This window comes from Lissotriton helveticus, chromosome 6 (genome assembly GCF_964261635.1).
Source record: "Lissotriton helveticus chromosome 6, aLisHel1.1, whole genome shotgun sequence".
Classification (NCBI taxonomy): domain Eukaryota; kingdom Metazoa; phylum Chordata; class Amphibia; order Caudata; family Salamandridae; genus Lissotriton; species Lissotriton helveticus.
In genome coordinates this window covers 554719492-554736022 of record NC_136067.1, presented here as the reverse complement: position 1 = coordinate 554736022, position 16531 = coordinate 554719492, and positions in this window count along the sequence as shown.

The window sequence follows — 16531 nt, the reverse complement described above, 5'->3', positions numbered from 1 at the left end:
AGCGAATTTTAATTTTCAGTTCAATATTTGTTAGTGATCAGCTTTTCTAGGTAAGTGAGGTTTGCTGCCCAGGTGTCGCCTCTCGTCTAGGACGACCGTTCAATGAAACCATAAGAAGTGCCTCCAATAACTATCAGAGGCATCCCTAGGCGCTCCACTCTAACAGCAGTTTAAACACAATTCCGGAAATCAATCTTCAAATCAAGTTCTGATTTAATGTTTTTTTTGTCATATGTTTATCATTATTTTCATATTTCATTCATCACAAATAACCATTGTTTTTGACGGTCTCATTATGCACAAATCATAGTCCAATGCATTTCGGGCTATGTGCCCTTCATCCGGGACATACGCTAGAAGCAAGATCAAAAATAAAATCTATAAGTTTTCCATGTATACTGAACAAAACTCCATACAAAACTGTAATTTCATCGGTAATGTGAGTCATATGCATGCAGTGCTCCCCTTACTCGTGTACACATGCCATAAGAAAAAACACTTGTATCTCACTTGTTGTGCGTGTATCTCTATCGCCAGGATATTTGTCTGCAAAAGTTAGAACAAACATGTAACCCCTATTCCTTACTTTCAAACATATCATCGGCAACGTATCTTCCACTGTCATTTCATAATTAATCTTACTTGTAATACGCAAAGAGCGTTTCTATGTTGTTCTTTCAGCGATCAGCTCTCGGTTCTGGCGCCAAAAATGTTCAGCAGTGTGTAAGCCAATCACGCTGGGTTTAATAAAGACCAATCTAACTCTCGTAACATGGCTGATTTCGATACGTTCTGATCTCCTATCACATGTTTCCTAACCGGCCAATCAGAGGCTAGCCAGGGTTGTTTACAAATATCTTTGCGAAGGCTTACCTTACCTGTATATTATGCATACATACTCATATTACAACGAAAATATTTAACAATAAAAAATTAAAAAATGTGGAACGCTTGGCTCAGGCAGCATAACCAATATGACTAAATTAAATTTCACAGGTAACATAAAAATTCAATGCGCTCATTAAGCCCAAAGGGCTTACTCGAGTTCAATAAATAGATCCAATGATTTTCTCTTTGTAGAAGAAAACGATTATTGTCTCTTCCTTCAATCTTTTCAACAGTTTCAAGCACCACAAATTGCAGTTGAGAGATATTGTGATTGGCCTCTGTAAAATGGGTAGCAATGGTGGACTTTAGACTCTTAGTACGAATATTGGATTTGTGCTCATTTAGTCTGGTTTTGATCTTCCGTTCAGTTTTTCCGACATATGTTTTGCCACATGGGCACTTCAGCATGTAGATCAGATTCATACTATCACATGTGGCATTTACTTTCAACCTAATTTTGTGACCTTTCGTGGGATGGGTTATATGGTTGCCTCTGATGATACTATTGCAGTTCCCACATTGTAAACAAGGGCGAGTGCCTCTATATTGTTTTTGGATCATTGTGGTCTGTTTCAACATTTCCCCAAAGTTTTTATTTCTGGTATATGCAAAGATCGGTGGATTTTGGAAAGTTTGTTGAAAATCTGGTTCTGCCTTTAGTATTTTCCAATGGTTATTGATAATCTTTTTGAATTTGAAACTTGAGGTAGAATATTTCGAAATGATTGTCATTCTGTCTTGTATTGACTTTTGTTTAACTGTTAGTAGGTCTTTTCTTTGCATGGTCTCCACTTTGTGTGTAGCTTGCAATATCAAAGGTTCCGGGTAACCCCTATCCAGAAATCTTTCTCCCATGAGTTTGATGTTCATTGTAGCTTTCTGAGGGTCTGAAGTGATACGTTTAGCTCGCATCATTTGTGACGTAGGTAAATTCCTTTTCAAGGATTCCTGATGAAAACTGTGATAGTGAAGCGTATTGTTCTTGTCCGTTGCTTTCCGAAACATTTCAGTTTCAATTTTTCCATTGTTCAAAATGATTCGAACATCCAGAAAGGTCACTGATTTGGATGAGATCTCCCAGGTGAATTGAATTCTCTCTTCTTGTCTGTTCAGCTCATCTAGAGCTCGTTCCAATAGTTCTGAACTGGCCTTCCATAGAATAAACACGTCATCAATATAACGTACAAATAACTTCAAATTCTCCTGCCATTCTACTTTGCTTAAGATGTGTTGGGTCTCATACATTTTCATGAACAGATTCGCGTAGACCGGAGCTGCGCTATTTCCCATGCTCGTTCCAATTAGCTGTTGATACCACGAATTCTCGTATTTAAAGTAGCTGTGATAGAGCGTAAAAATCGTAAGCTCCATTAAGAAAGATTGAAGTTTCCCATCATATTCCGTGGTTAAGATAGCCTCTTCCATTGCCTCAATCCCTAGGTTGTGCGGAATAGACGTATACAATGATTTAACATCTGCTGTGCATAATATCAAGGACTCATGTTCATCAAGATCTAAAGCATTCAATTTAGACAAAAAGTCCGTAGTGTCTCGAATATATGTTGCCATTTTTTGAACTGTTGGTTGCATTAATCTGTCAATAAACTTGCCAATAGGTTCATGGAAGCTTTGTCTGGTCGATACAATCGGGCGTAATGGAGGATCATGTTGGTTCTTGTGTATTTTTGGCGTCATATAAAACGCAGGACTTTTTGGATATGAAGTTTTCAAAAATTTGCTTGTTCTATCAGTGATGACACCTTCATTGATCGCTTTATCTATCAGTTTTGTGAGAGTCATATGGTATTCATTTGTAGGATTATATTCAAGACGTGCATAGGTATTAGAATCGTTGATGTGTTCCTGCACCTTTTGTTTATACATTGATGTATTCATAATCACGATACCTCCTCCTTTATCGGCTTTGATAAGCTTAATGGTTTTGTTCGTTGACAGTTTTTTCAAAATGTTCAGATCTTTTTTCGTCACGTTCTCTCTTTGTTTTGTCTGGCAATTAATTTTCAATAGGTCTTGTCTCACTAGGGTCTCGAATAAATCGAGTGCTTTGTGGCTAGTCGGTGCCATAAAAGTACTTCTAGGCCTTAATCCTTTAAGTTGATCTTGATCTTCATTTGATTGTTTGTCTGGTACTTGACTGAAAAAGTGTCGTAATCTTAACTTTCGCATTAGTTTAAAGAAACTAATTTCTAATTCTAGAGTATTAGTTCTGGTGGTTGGAACGTAGGAAGTACCCTTCTGTAATAGCTTACGTTCTTGTTCTGTCAAGGTATAGTCGGAGATATTTATAACTAATTGGTTTTCGGTTGTTTTTTCTTCTCTTTCTCTTTCGTGGTCGCTTTTCCCTGTTCTTTGGAGGTCACGCTTCTGGTGAGAGGTCCTTCTTTTTCCCCTCCTGAGTCTTCGAGATCTTGGTGACCCTGTTCTAAAAAAGAGACTTCCGATACGTTAGGTGTGATTGATGTTGATGGTTCATTCACTCTCTGAGGTTCAGTTTGAAGATTCGGTTGTTTCTTCATCCCTTGTCTGTTGGTGAAACCTGGTCTGTTAGATGTGTCACTCCCCGATGAGGATGTATCTGTATGTGACGCATATGGACGGTTTCTTCTTCGTTGGGCGTACACATCTGCCCATGTGTACACCTCTCCAAGCTTGTAGTCAAGCGTATCGCGTCTAAATTTTCGGATCTTTCTTTCATTAATCTCTTGTGTGTGTCTTTCAATTTGATCTTTCACATCTTGTAAGAGGGTGTCTAGTTCTTCTGTTGTTAACATAGATGATAGCTCTTCTGTAGTTTCATCTATTTCCTTTTGTAGTTCATTCAAGATTTCCGATAGTTCTATGATAATTAGTAAGATTAAGTCCAATGAACATTTATTCAGGATAGCATACCATTTATCTCTGAATTTCTGGGAATTTTTGCACAGAGAAGGTTTCAAAGCAATGCGCAGTCCCCTCGGTATCCGCTGAAGTCTGTGGTACTTGATTAACGTGTTGGCATGTAATTTTTGGTTCACATGTCTCTTAGATAGATATAGAAGTTGTTTCAAATTCTGTTCTTTAGACTTATTGGATGATGTCGAGTCAATTTGTTCCCCTATTAACGAATAGATTTTAGATGCTTCATCCTCTTTGAAAGCGAATGTCTCTGCCCTTGCTTCCGTGCTTTTGGCTATTTCATCATACTGCATTATGAAAATTTAGCTAATGTCAGTATTTTCAAATAAGAATAGGATATGTACGTTTGATTGGTGTGGCGTGCTGACTGGTCGTGGACAAGAAGAAAGGTATACCATAAGGTAGTTGGCTAGTCGCACAGCGAATTTTAATTTTCAGTTCAATATTTGTTAGTGATCAGCTTTTCTAGGTAAGTGAGGTTTGCTGCCCAGGTGTCGCCTCTCGTCTAGGACGACCGTTCAATGAAACCATAAGAAGTGCCTCCAATAACTATCAGAGGCATCCCTAGGCGCTCCACTCTAACAGCAGTTTAAACACAATTCCGGAAATCAATCTTCAAATCAAGTTCTGATTTAATGTTTTTTTTGTCATATGTTTATCATTATTTTCATATTTCATTCATCACAAATAACCATTGTTTTTGACGGTCTCATTATGCACAAATCATAGTCCAATGCATTTCGGGCTATGTGCCCTTCATCCGGGACATACGCTAGAAGCAAGATCAAAAATAAAATCTATAAGTTTTCCATGTATACTGAACAAAACTCCATACAAAACTGTAATTTCATCGGTAATGTGAGTCATATGCATGCAGTGCTCCCCTTACTCGTGTACACATGCCATAAGAAAAAACACTTGTATCTCACTTGTTGTGCGTGTATCTCTATCGCCAGGATATTTGTCTGCAAAAGTTAGAACAAACATGTAACCCCTATTCCTTACTTTCAAACATATCATCGGCAACGTATCTTCCACTGTCATTTCATAATTAATCTTACTTGTAATACGCAAAGAGCGTTTCTATGTTGTTCTTTCAGCGATCAGCTCTCGGTTCTGGCGCCAAAAATGTTCAGCAGTGTGTAAGCCAATCACGCTGGGTTTAATAAAGACCAATCTAACTCTCGTAACATGGCTGATTTCGATACGTTCTGATCTCCTATCACATGTTTCCTAACCGGCCAATCAGAGGCTAGCCAGGGTTGTTTACAAATATCTTTGCGAAGGCTTACCTTACCTGTATATTATGCATACATACTCATATTACAACGAAAATATTTAACAATAAAAAATTAAAAAATGTGGAACGCTTGGCTCAGGCAGCATAACCAATATGACTAAATTAAATTTCACAGGTAACATAAAAATTCAATGCGCTCATTAAGCCCAAAGGGCTTACTCGAGTTCAATAAATAGATCCAATGATTTTCTCTTTGTAGAAGAAAACGATTATTGTCTCTTCCTTCAATCTTTTCAACAGTTTCAAGCACCACAAATTGCAGTTGAGAGATATTGTGATTGGCCTCTGTAAAATGGGTAGCAATGGTGGACTTTAGACTCTTAGTACGAATATTGGATTTGTGCTCATTTAGTCTGGTTTTGATCTTCCGTTCAGTTTTTCCGACATATGTTTTGCCACATGGGCACTTCAGCATGTAGATCAGATTCATACTATCACATGTGGCATTTACTTTCAACCTAATTTTGTGACCTTTCGTGGGATGGGTTATATGGTTGCCTCTGATGATACTATTGCAGTTCCCACATTGTATATTTATATGACGCCAAAAATACACAAGAACCAACATGATCCTCCATTACGCCCGATTGTATCGACCAGACAAAGCTTCCATGAACCTATTGGCAAGTTTATTGACAGATTAATGCAACCAACAGTTCAAAAAATGGCAACATATATTCGAGACACTACGGACTTTTTGTCTAAATTGAATGCTTTAGATCTTGATGAACATGAGTCCTTGATATTATGCACAGCAGATGTTAAATCATTGTATACGTCTATTCCGCACAACCTAGGGATTGAGGCAATGGAAGAGGCTATCTTAACCACGGAATATGATGGGAAACTTCAATCTTTCTTAATGGAGCTTACGATTTTTACGCTCTATCACAGCTACTTTAAATACGAGAATTCGTGGTATCAACAGCTAATTGGAACGAGCATGGGAAATAGCGCAGCTCCGGTCTACGCGAATCTGTTCATGAAAATGTATGAGACCCAACACATCTTAAGCAAAGTAGAATGGCAGGAGAATTTGAAGTTATTTGTACGTTATATTGATGACGTGTTTATTCTATGGAAGGCCAGTTCAGAACTATTGGAACGAGCTCTAGATGAGCTGAACAGACAAGAAGAGAGAATTCAATTCACCTGGGAGATCTCATCCAAATCAGTGACCTTTCTGGATGTTCGAATCATTTTGAACAATGGAAAAATTGAAACTGAAATGTTTCGGAAAGCAACGGACAAGAACAATACGCTTCACTATCACAGTTTTCATCAGGAATCCTTGAAAAGGAATTTACCTACGTCACAAATGATGCGAGCTAAACGTATCACTTCAGACCCTCAGAAAGCTACAATGAACATCAAACTCATGGGAGAAAGATTTCTGGATAGGGGTTACCCGGAACCTTTGATATTGCAAGCTACACACAAAGTGGAGACCATGCAAAGAAAAGACCTACTAACAGTTAAACAAAAGTCAATACAAGACAGAATGACAATCGTTTCGAAATATTCTACCTCAAGTTTCAAATTCAAAAAGATTATCAATAACCATTGGAAAATACTAAAGGCAGAACCAGATTTTCAACAAACTTTCCAAAATCCACCGATCTTTGCATATACCAGAAATAAAAACTTTGGGGAAATGTTGAAACAGACCACAATGATCCAAAAACAATATAGAGGCACTCGCCCTTGTTTACAATGTGGGAACTGCAATAGTATCATCAGAGGCAACCATATAACCCATCCCACGAAAGGTCACAAAATTAGGTTGAAAGTAAATGCCACATGTGATAGTATGAATCTGATCTACATGCTGAAGTGCCCATGTGGCAAAACATATGTCGGAAAAACTGAACGGAAGATCAAAACCAGACTAAATGAGCACAAATCCAATATTCGTACTAAGAGTCTAAAGTCCACCATTGCTACCCATTTTACAGAGGCCAATCACAATATCTCTCAACTGCAATTTGTGGTGCTTGAAACTGTTGAAAAGATTGAAGGAAGAGACAATAATCGTTTTCTTCTACAAAGAGAAAATCATTGGATCTATTTATTGAACTCGAGTAAGCCCTTTGGGCTTAATGAGCGCATTGAATTTTTATGTTACCTGTGAAATTTAATTTAGTCATATTGGTTATGCTGCCTGAGCCAAGCGTTCCACATTTTTTAATTTTTTATTGTTAAATATTTTCGTTGTAATATGAGTATGTATGCATAATATACAGGTAAGGTAAGCCTTCGCAAAGATATTTGTAAACAACCCTGGCTAGCCTCTGATTGGCCGGTTAGGAAACATGTGATAGGAGATCAGAACGTATCGAAATCAGCCATGTTACGAGAGTTAGATTGGTCTTTATTAAACCCAGCGTGATTGGCTTACACACTGCTGAACATTTTTGGCGCCAGAACCGAGAGCTGATCGCTGAAAGAACAACATAGAAACGCTCTTTGCGTATTACAAGTAAGATTAATTATGAAATGACAGTGGAAGATACGTTGCCGATGATATGTTTGAAAGTAAGGAATAGGGGTTACATGTTTGTTCTAACTTTTGCAGACAAATATCCTGGCGATAGAGATACACGCACAACAAGTGAGATACAAGTGTTTTTTCTTATGGCATGTGTACACGAGTAAGGGGAGCACTGCATGCATATGACTCACATTACCGATGAAATTACAGTTTTGTATGGAGTTTTGTTCAGTATACATGGAAAACTTATAGATTTTATTTTTGATCTTGCTTCTAGCGTATGTCCCGGATGAAGGGCACATAGCCCGAAATGCATTGGACTATGATTTGTGCATAATGAGACCGTCAAAAACAATGGTTATTTGTGATGAATGAAATATGAAAATAATGATAAACATATGACAAAAAAAACATTAAATCAGAACTTGATTTGAAGATTGATTTCCGGAATTGTGTTTAAACTGCTGTTAGAGTGGAGCGCCTAGGGATGCCTCTGATAGTTATTGGAGGCACTTCTTATGGTTTCATTGAACGGTCGTCCTAGACGAGAGGCGACACCTGGGCAGCAAACCTCACTTACCTAGAAAAGCTGATCACTAACAAATATTGAACTGAAAATTAAAATTCGCTGTGCGACTAGCCAACTACCTTATGGTATACCTTTCTTCTTGTCCACGACCAGTCAGCACGCCACACCAATCAAACGTACATATCCTATTCTTATTTGAAAATACTGACATTAGCTAAAGTTTCATAATGCAGTATGATGAAATAGCCAAAAGCACGGAAGCAAGGGCAGAGACATTCGCTTTCAAAGAGGATGAAGCATCTAAAATCTATTCGTTAATAGGGGAACAAATTGACTCGACATCATCCAATAAGTCTAAAGAACAGAATTTGAAACAACTTCTATATCTATCTAAGAGACATGTGAACCAAAAATTACATGCCAACACGTTAATCAAGTACCACAGACTTCAGCGGATACCGAGGGGACTGCGCATTGCTTTGAAACCTTCTCTGTGCAAAAATTCCCAGAAATTCAGAGATAAATGGTATGCTATCCTGAATAAATGTTCATTGGACTTAATCTTACTAATTATCATAGAACTATCGGAAATCTTGAATGAACTACAAAAGGAAATAGATGAAACTACAGAAGAGCTATCATCTATGTTAACAACAGAAGAACTAGACACCCTCTTACAAGATGTGAAAGATCAAATTGAAAGACACACACAAGAGATTAATGAAAGAAAGATCCGAAAATTTAGACGCGATACGCTTGACTACAAGCTTGGAGAGGTGTACACATGGGCAGATGTGTACGCCCAACGAAGAAGAAACCGTCCATATGCGTCACATACAGATACATCCTCATCGGGGAGTGACACATCTAACAGACCAGGTTTCACCAACAGACAAGGGATGAAGAAACAACCGAATCTTCAAACTGAACCTCAGAGAGTGAATGAACCATCAACATCAATCACACCTAACGTATCGGAAGTCTCTTTTTTAGAACAGGGTCACCAAGATCTCGAAGACTCAGGAGGGGAAAAAGAAGGACCTCTCACCAGAAGCGTGACCTCCAAAGAACAGGGAAAAGCGACCACGAAAGAGAAAGAGAAGAAAAAACAACCGAAAACCAATTAGTTATAAATATCTCCGACTATACCTTGACAGAACAAGAACGTAAGCTATTACAGAAGGGTACTTCCTACGTTCCAACCACCAGAACTAATACTCTAGAATTAGAAATTAGTTTCTTTAAACTAATGCGAAAGTTAAGATTACGACACTTTTTCAGTCAAGTACCAGACAAACAATCAAATGAAGATCAAGATCAACTTAAAGGATTAAGGCCTAGAAGTACTTTTATGGCACCGACTAGCCACAAAGCACTCGATTTATTCGAGACCCTAGTGAGACAAGACCTATTGAAAATTAATTGCCAGACAAAACAAAGAGAGAACGTGACGAAAAAAGATCTGAACATTTTGAAAAAACTGTCAACGAACAAAACCATTAAGCTTATCAAAGCCGATAAAGGAGGAGGTATCGTGATTATGAATACATCAATGTATAAACAAAAGGTGCAGGAACACATCAACGATTCTAATACCTATGCACGTCTTGAATATAATCCTACAAATGAATACCATATGACTCTCACAAAACTGATAGATAAAGCGATCAATGAAGGTGTCATCACTGATAGAACAAGCAAATTTTTGAAAACTTCATATCCAAAAAGTCCTGCGTTTTATATGACGCCAAAAATACACAAGAACCAACATGATCCTCCATTACGCCCGATTGTATCGACCAGACAAAGCTTCCATGAACCTATTGGCAAGTTTATTGACAGATTAATGCAACCAACAGTTCAAAAAATGGCAACATATATTCGAGACACTACGGACTTTTTGTCTAAATTGAATGCTTTAGATCTTGATGAACATGAGTCCTTGATATTATGCACAGCAGATGTTAAATCATTGTATACGTCTATTCCGCACAACCTAGGGATTGAGGCAATGGAAGAGGCTATCTTAACCACGGAATATGATGGGAAACTTCAATCTTTCTTAATGGAGCTTACGATTTTTACGCTCTATCACAGCTACTTTAAATACGAGAATTCGTGGTATCAACAGCTAATTGGAACGAGCATGGGAAATAGCGCAGCTCCGGTCTACGCGAATCTGTTCATGAAAATGTATGAGACCCAACACATCTTAAGCAAAGTAGAATGGCAGGAGAATTTGAAGTTATTTGTACGCTATATTGATGACGTGTTTATTCTATGGAAGGCCAGTTCAGAACTATTGGAACGAGCTCTAGATGAGCTGAACAGACAAGAAGAGAGAATTCAATTCACCTGGGAGATCTCATCCAAATCAGTGACCTTTCTGGATGTTCGAATCATTTTGAACAATGGAAAAATTGAAACTGAAATGTTTCGGAAAGCAACGGACAAGAACAATACGCTTCACTATCACAGTTTTCATCAGGAATCCTTGAAAAGGAATTTACCTACGTCACAAATGATGCGAGCTAAACGTATCACTTCAGACCCTCAGAAAGCTACAATGAACATCAAACTCATGGGAGAAAGATTTCTGGATAGGGGTTACCCGGAACCTTTGATATTGCAAGCTACACACAAAGTGGAGACCATGCAAAGAAAAGACCTACTAACAGTTAAACAAAAGTCAATACAAGACAGAATGACAATCGTTTCGAAATATTCTACCTCAAGTTTCAAATTCAAAAAGATTATCAATAACCATTGGAAAATACTAAAGGCAGAACCAGATTTTCAACAAACTTTCCAAAATCCACCGATCTTTGCATATACCAGAAATAAAAACTTTGGGGAAATGTTGAAACAGACCACAATGATCCAAAAACAATATAGAGGCACTCGCCCTTGTTTACAATGTGGGAACTGCAATAGTATCATCAGAGGCAACCATATAACCCATCCCACGAAAGGTCACAAAATTAGGTTGAAAGTAAATGCCACATGTGATAGTATGAATCTGATCTACATGCTGAAGTGCCCATGTGGCAAAACATATGTCGGAAAAACTGAACGGAAGATCAAAACCAGACTAAATGAGCACAAATCCAATATTCGTACTAAGAGTCTAAAGTCCACCATTGCTACCCATTTTACAGAGGCCAATCACAATATCTCTCAACTGCAATTTGTGGTGCTTGAAACTGTTGAAAAGATTGAAGGAAGAGACAATAATCGTTTTCTTCTACAAAGAGAAAATCATTGGATCTATTTATTGAACTCGAGTAAGCCCTTTGGGCTTAATGAGCGCATTGAATTTTTATGTTACCTGTGAAATTTAATTTAGTCATATTGGTTATGCTGCCTGAGCCAAGCGTTCCACATTTTTTAATTTTTTATTGTTAAATATTTTCGTTGTAATATGAGTATGTATGCATAATATACAGGTAAGGTAAGCCTTCGCAAAGATATTTGTAAACAACCCTGGCTAGCCTCTGATTGGCCGGTTAGGAAACATGTGATAGGAGATCAGAACGTATCGAAATCAGCCATGTTACGAGAGTTAGATTGGTCTTTATTAAACCCAGCGTGATTGGCTTACACACTGCTGAACATTTTTGGCGCCAGAACCGAGAGCTGATCGCTGAAAGAACAACATAGAAACGCTCTTTGCGTATTACAAGTAAGATTAATTATGAAATGACAGTGGAAGATACGTTGCCGATGATATGTTTGAAAGTAAGGAATAGGGGTTACATGTTTGTTCTAACTTTTGCAGACAAATATCCTGGCGATAGAGATACACGCACAACAAGTGAGATACAAGTGTTTTTTCTTATGGCATGTGTACACGAGTAAGGGGAGCACTGCATGCATATGACTCACATTACCGATGAAATTACAGTTTTGTATGGAGTTTTGTTCAGTATACATGGAAAACTTATAGATTTTATTTTTGATCTTGCTTCTAGCGTATGTCCCGGATGAAGGGCACATAGCCCGAAATGCATTGGACTATGATTTGTGCATAATGAGACCGTCAAAAACAATGGTTATTTGTGATGAATGAAATATGAAAATAATGATAAACATATGACAAAAAAAACATTAAATCAGAACTTGATTTGAAGATTGATTTCCGGAATTGTGTTTAAACTGCTGTTAGAGTGGAGCGCCTAGGGATGCCTCTGATAGTTATTGGAGGCACTTCTTAGAGTTTGGAGGATAGACACTAGGAAAATGCCAACCTTAAATTCTTACATGTTATACTTTGAAACATGTGTGGGCTACAGAGAAGCTTAGGAGTGGTTTTCTTAATATTTGTAAACAAAGTTCCTTCATGCCAAAAACAACTCTTTTGACAGATTCCCTTGCAGGTTTGAAAGCTACAGAACTCAGATTACATGTATTAGTTTGAACCCATGTTTTCCTTACCAGCCTAGTGGATGGTTGTGCTTCACCCTAAGGGGACCTTTAACTTCAGTGTGATTAGTGTAATTCTTGCACCATGTACTGAGGCCTGACTGGAATTGTAAATATGCCATTTGGGTATTTGCCAATGTTAGCATGTTTTAGGAATCAGAGCACACACAGTGAGAATTAGATAGCAGTGTTTCAGTGTGCAAAGTTAAAAAACCAGCAGCACCCAAGAGGCAGCATTTTCTGACACTGCCCTCCTTCCCCCAGCTAAAAAGCAAGGAACAAAATAATCATACCCTTGGCATTTCTCATTGGCTATGTGACCGGGGTGTGGAAAAGCCGTCTGCATAGGCGTGATCAGTTCCAGATTCACATCCCACTGTCAAGTCCACTCCTTCTAAGGAGATGGATCCCCTCTACTGTTTTGGACCTTCCATTATTGTTTGACTTTGACAAAATTGCTCCTCGGTCCAGCTCAATGCCAGCCACTAACCTACCCATGGTGAATCTTTTCATCAGTGTCTGGTTGGCACATGCACCTCTCGGAGCATTGATGCAGACCCTATTCAAGTGTTTCACCATCTTATCTTCTAGGCGCACCTCCTAAATATGGGGCACTAGGGCATGCTTTGTGTCCACATCTGATTAAACCTTTCCTCAAAGCACTAGACTGCCCCCACTGCAAAATGTCCAAGAGGAATCACTCCTCTTGTTCCCTGTGTAGGATGAAAACCACTGAAATTCATTTTATTGTTAAGGCTGGGATCCATAACTCACACCACAGCTATGCAAACCATACCTTACACACCTAATGCAACGTTCATTACTCTTGAAGTGATAGGCTTAACTACAAATGTCATAAATATTCCTATAAATGAGATTACCCACAAAATTAACCTTAACTTTATGCAAGGGACGACTGTGAGTGTGGTTTTAATTGTTGTTTTGAGTATATGTTTACATTGTGCAATTAGATGCTATTAGTTTTTGGTATAGCTATTAGGATTTAATTGGAAGTGGTGTATTAGAGGAGTCTGTAACCTCATTCTAAGTCTGTTTGACATTGTAAGCATTGCTTTTACATTGTAAGCATTTCTTTAAGAAAAGAAATGCATCTAACATTTGCTGTGGTAAGATTAAAAAATGTTGGAACAGGAATGCTCATAATATTTCTATTTTTACTCTTATTACAATAAAAACACATTTTATATACTGCTAGATAAAGCAGGAGATGCATTTTTAAGCAATGCCTAAAATACGTGTGACTATCTACATTATTGGTCTTCAGTGTATTAATGACAGAAGGAAGAAAGGCTGAATTTACCTTTCCCAGACTAAAATTCATAACATGCCAGACGAAGGTGCTTGATTCAACACATTATCTTGGTGGTTTAGTAAATAAATATAAACATACACATATGGATTAGCAAAGAATAATATACATCATTTCAGTTTCACATCTATTATATTTTTTATCTATTGCCACACACAAACTATTGCATTTCTTTATTTTTGGTTTTCTATTTCAAACCAAAAATCTTTTATTTGGTGTTTTGTTACAATATTTCAATTTGCATTTCTTTTCAGCATTTCTATCCACGTTATTTTATACGGTAAACAGTCATAATATCGATTCCAAAATATAGAATGGACATAATATCGAAGTAAAAATATAGAATGGAAAAAATATCGAATGGACACAATATAGTGGTTAAAAATATCGAATTTAAGGTAAGTAATATCGATTTTCAAAATATAGAAGTCAAAATATCGAAGTATACAATATAGGCATTAAATATATCGATTTTTTAATAATATCAATTTTTTTAAAGTGTTTTGTATGTTAGTATATGTGTGAAAAGTGTATATTAATTTTTGTAATGTATGTTTAATGTATTTTAAGTAATGAATTTTATCTTTTTTAATTTTTGCGTAATTTAATTCTGTAGCGGGTTGTGGGTTTATAGGGGAATAGGGTGGGATGTAATTTAATTATATTAAATTAAAAATTAATTTTGAGCAATTAATATTAATTTTTAATTAGATTTTGCTTTCTAGTTCTGTAGTGGGTTGTGGGTTTATAGGGGAATAGGGTGGGAAGTAATTTAATTGTAATTAATTAAATATTTTTATTTATTTATTGGTATTCATTTTGAATTTATTGTTATTTTTTAATTGGTAATTAATTTTTATTAATTGCCAATTAATTTGTATTCATTGATTAATTGTTAATTATTAACAGGCGATTGGAGTCTCAACTTGTGGGGTCTTTATCAGGCTTTAAGACTGTTAGTATTGCTGCTTCACACATCGTGGGTGGGAGATGACCAGTGTTGATAGATTCCTGGTAAACCTCTAATAATTGTGGGGCTAATAAGGCACTGTAGGTTTTATAATAGTGTATAATAGTGTCGGAATCGTTCTGTGTGTATGTAAATATATGTATCTACTTAGGTTTAAACTCACCTTTTCAAAATACTGATAAAAATAAAGATTTCATGAAAAATAATATTGTTGCGGTTCTTGGTTTGGACATAAGGTGTAATTCGCTCTTTCATTTGTTGATTGTTCTCATCCAGTTGGAGAGATATAATTTTTGATTTCCAAGAGTGGCAGAACCACTTATACTATTAACCCCCAGGTTCTGCACTGTGCTGGGCTACCCCATTATTTTAAATCGCAATATATTTTAGGCCCTTCTCTGTCATGGGCACTTGGCCCACACACACAAGTTACATAGCATTTTTATTGGGAGACTTCGAGAAACACTGGGTGGATGGAACTTTGTGGCTACCTGCAGATTCTAGAACTGTCCATCCCAGAGTTGTGAGGAAAATGTGTTTTGGGTCAAAATTTTAGTTTTTGCAAGAGATTCTGGGGTAAAAACGTAATGCAAGACATGCAAGTCATCCCACCCTGGATATTCACATTGTAAAAAAAAGGGTCCAATTTTAGTTGAAACATGCACTGCCTCCATTATGCATTTTGACTCATTTCCTATTGTGACTACTAGGTCTACCCATACAAGAGAGGTACCATTTCTATCGGGAGACTTGGGGAAATGCTGGGTTGAATAACATCTGTGTCTTACTGCAGATTACCTTGAAAGACCTAGGTGACTGATTAGTTTTCAAAAATGTACAGGTTGGTTAGGTTTATCTAGGTGCCCTCTGAGCTAGAGTCTAAAATGTAGAACTACCCACATTGGAAAAAAGGATGAGTTTTCACCGGAAAAAAGCCATGCGCCATTGTTACATTTTAAACAGTTTCCTGATGTGGCCACTAGGTGTACCCACTCAAGTGAGGCACCATTTTGAATCGGGAGACTTGGGCGAACGTCAGCTGGAAGGACGTTTGTGGTTCCCCGCAGACAACAGAACTTTCCATCTCAGAAATTTGAGAGCATTTTGTTTTTTAATAAACGTTTGAGGTTTGAAAGAAATTTGGTGTAAAAATAACACCTCTTGGAGCATTGCAAGTCAGTCCACCATGAATACCCTTAGGTGTTTAATTTAAACAAATGTACAGGTTGGCTAGGTTTCCCTAGGTGCCTGCTGAGCTAAGATCCAAAATATAGAGCTACCAATATTGGACAAAAAGGGCCAGATGTCAGTGGAAACATTTGCTGCTTCCATGATGTGTTTTGGGCTGTTTGCTGTAGTGGATACTAGGTCTACACACACACACACAAGGTACCATTTTTATCAAAATCCAAAATATAGAGCAACTCATATTGGACAAAAAGTGCCAGATGTTGGTGGGAAAATGCGCTGCTTCCATGTTGTCTTTTGGGCTGTTTCCTGTCGTGGCCATTACGTCTACCCACACACGTGAGGTACCATTTTTATCAGGAAGGAAGATTGTGGCTCCTCATACATTCCAGAACTTTCCATCACAGAACTTTGAGGAAAAAGTGTTTTTTTAGTGAATGTTTGAGGTTTGCATGGAATTCTGGGTAAAAAATAATGAGGTGAGAGCCAGGCAAGTC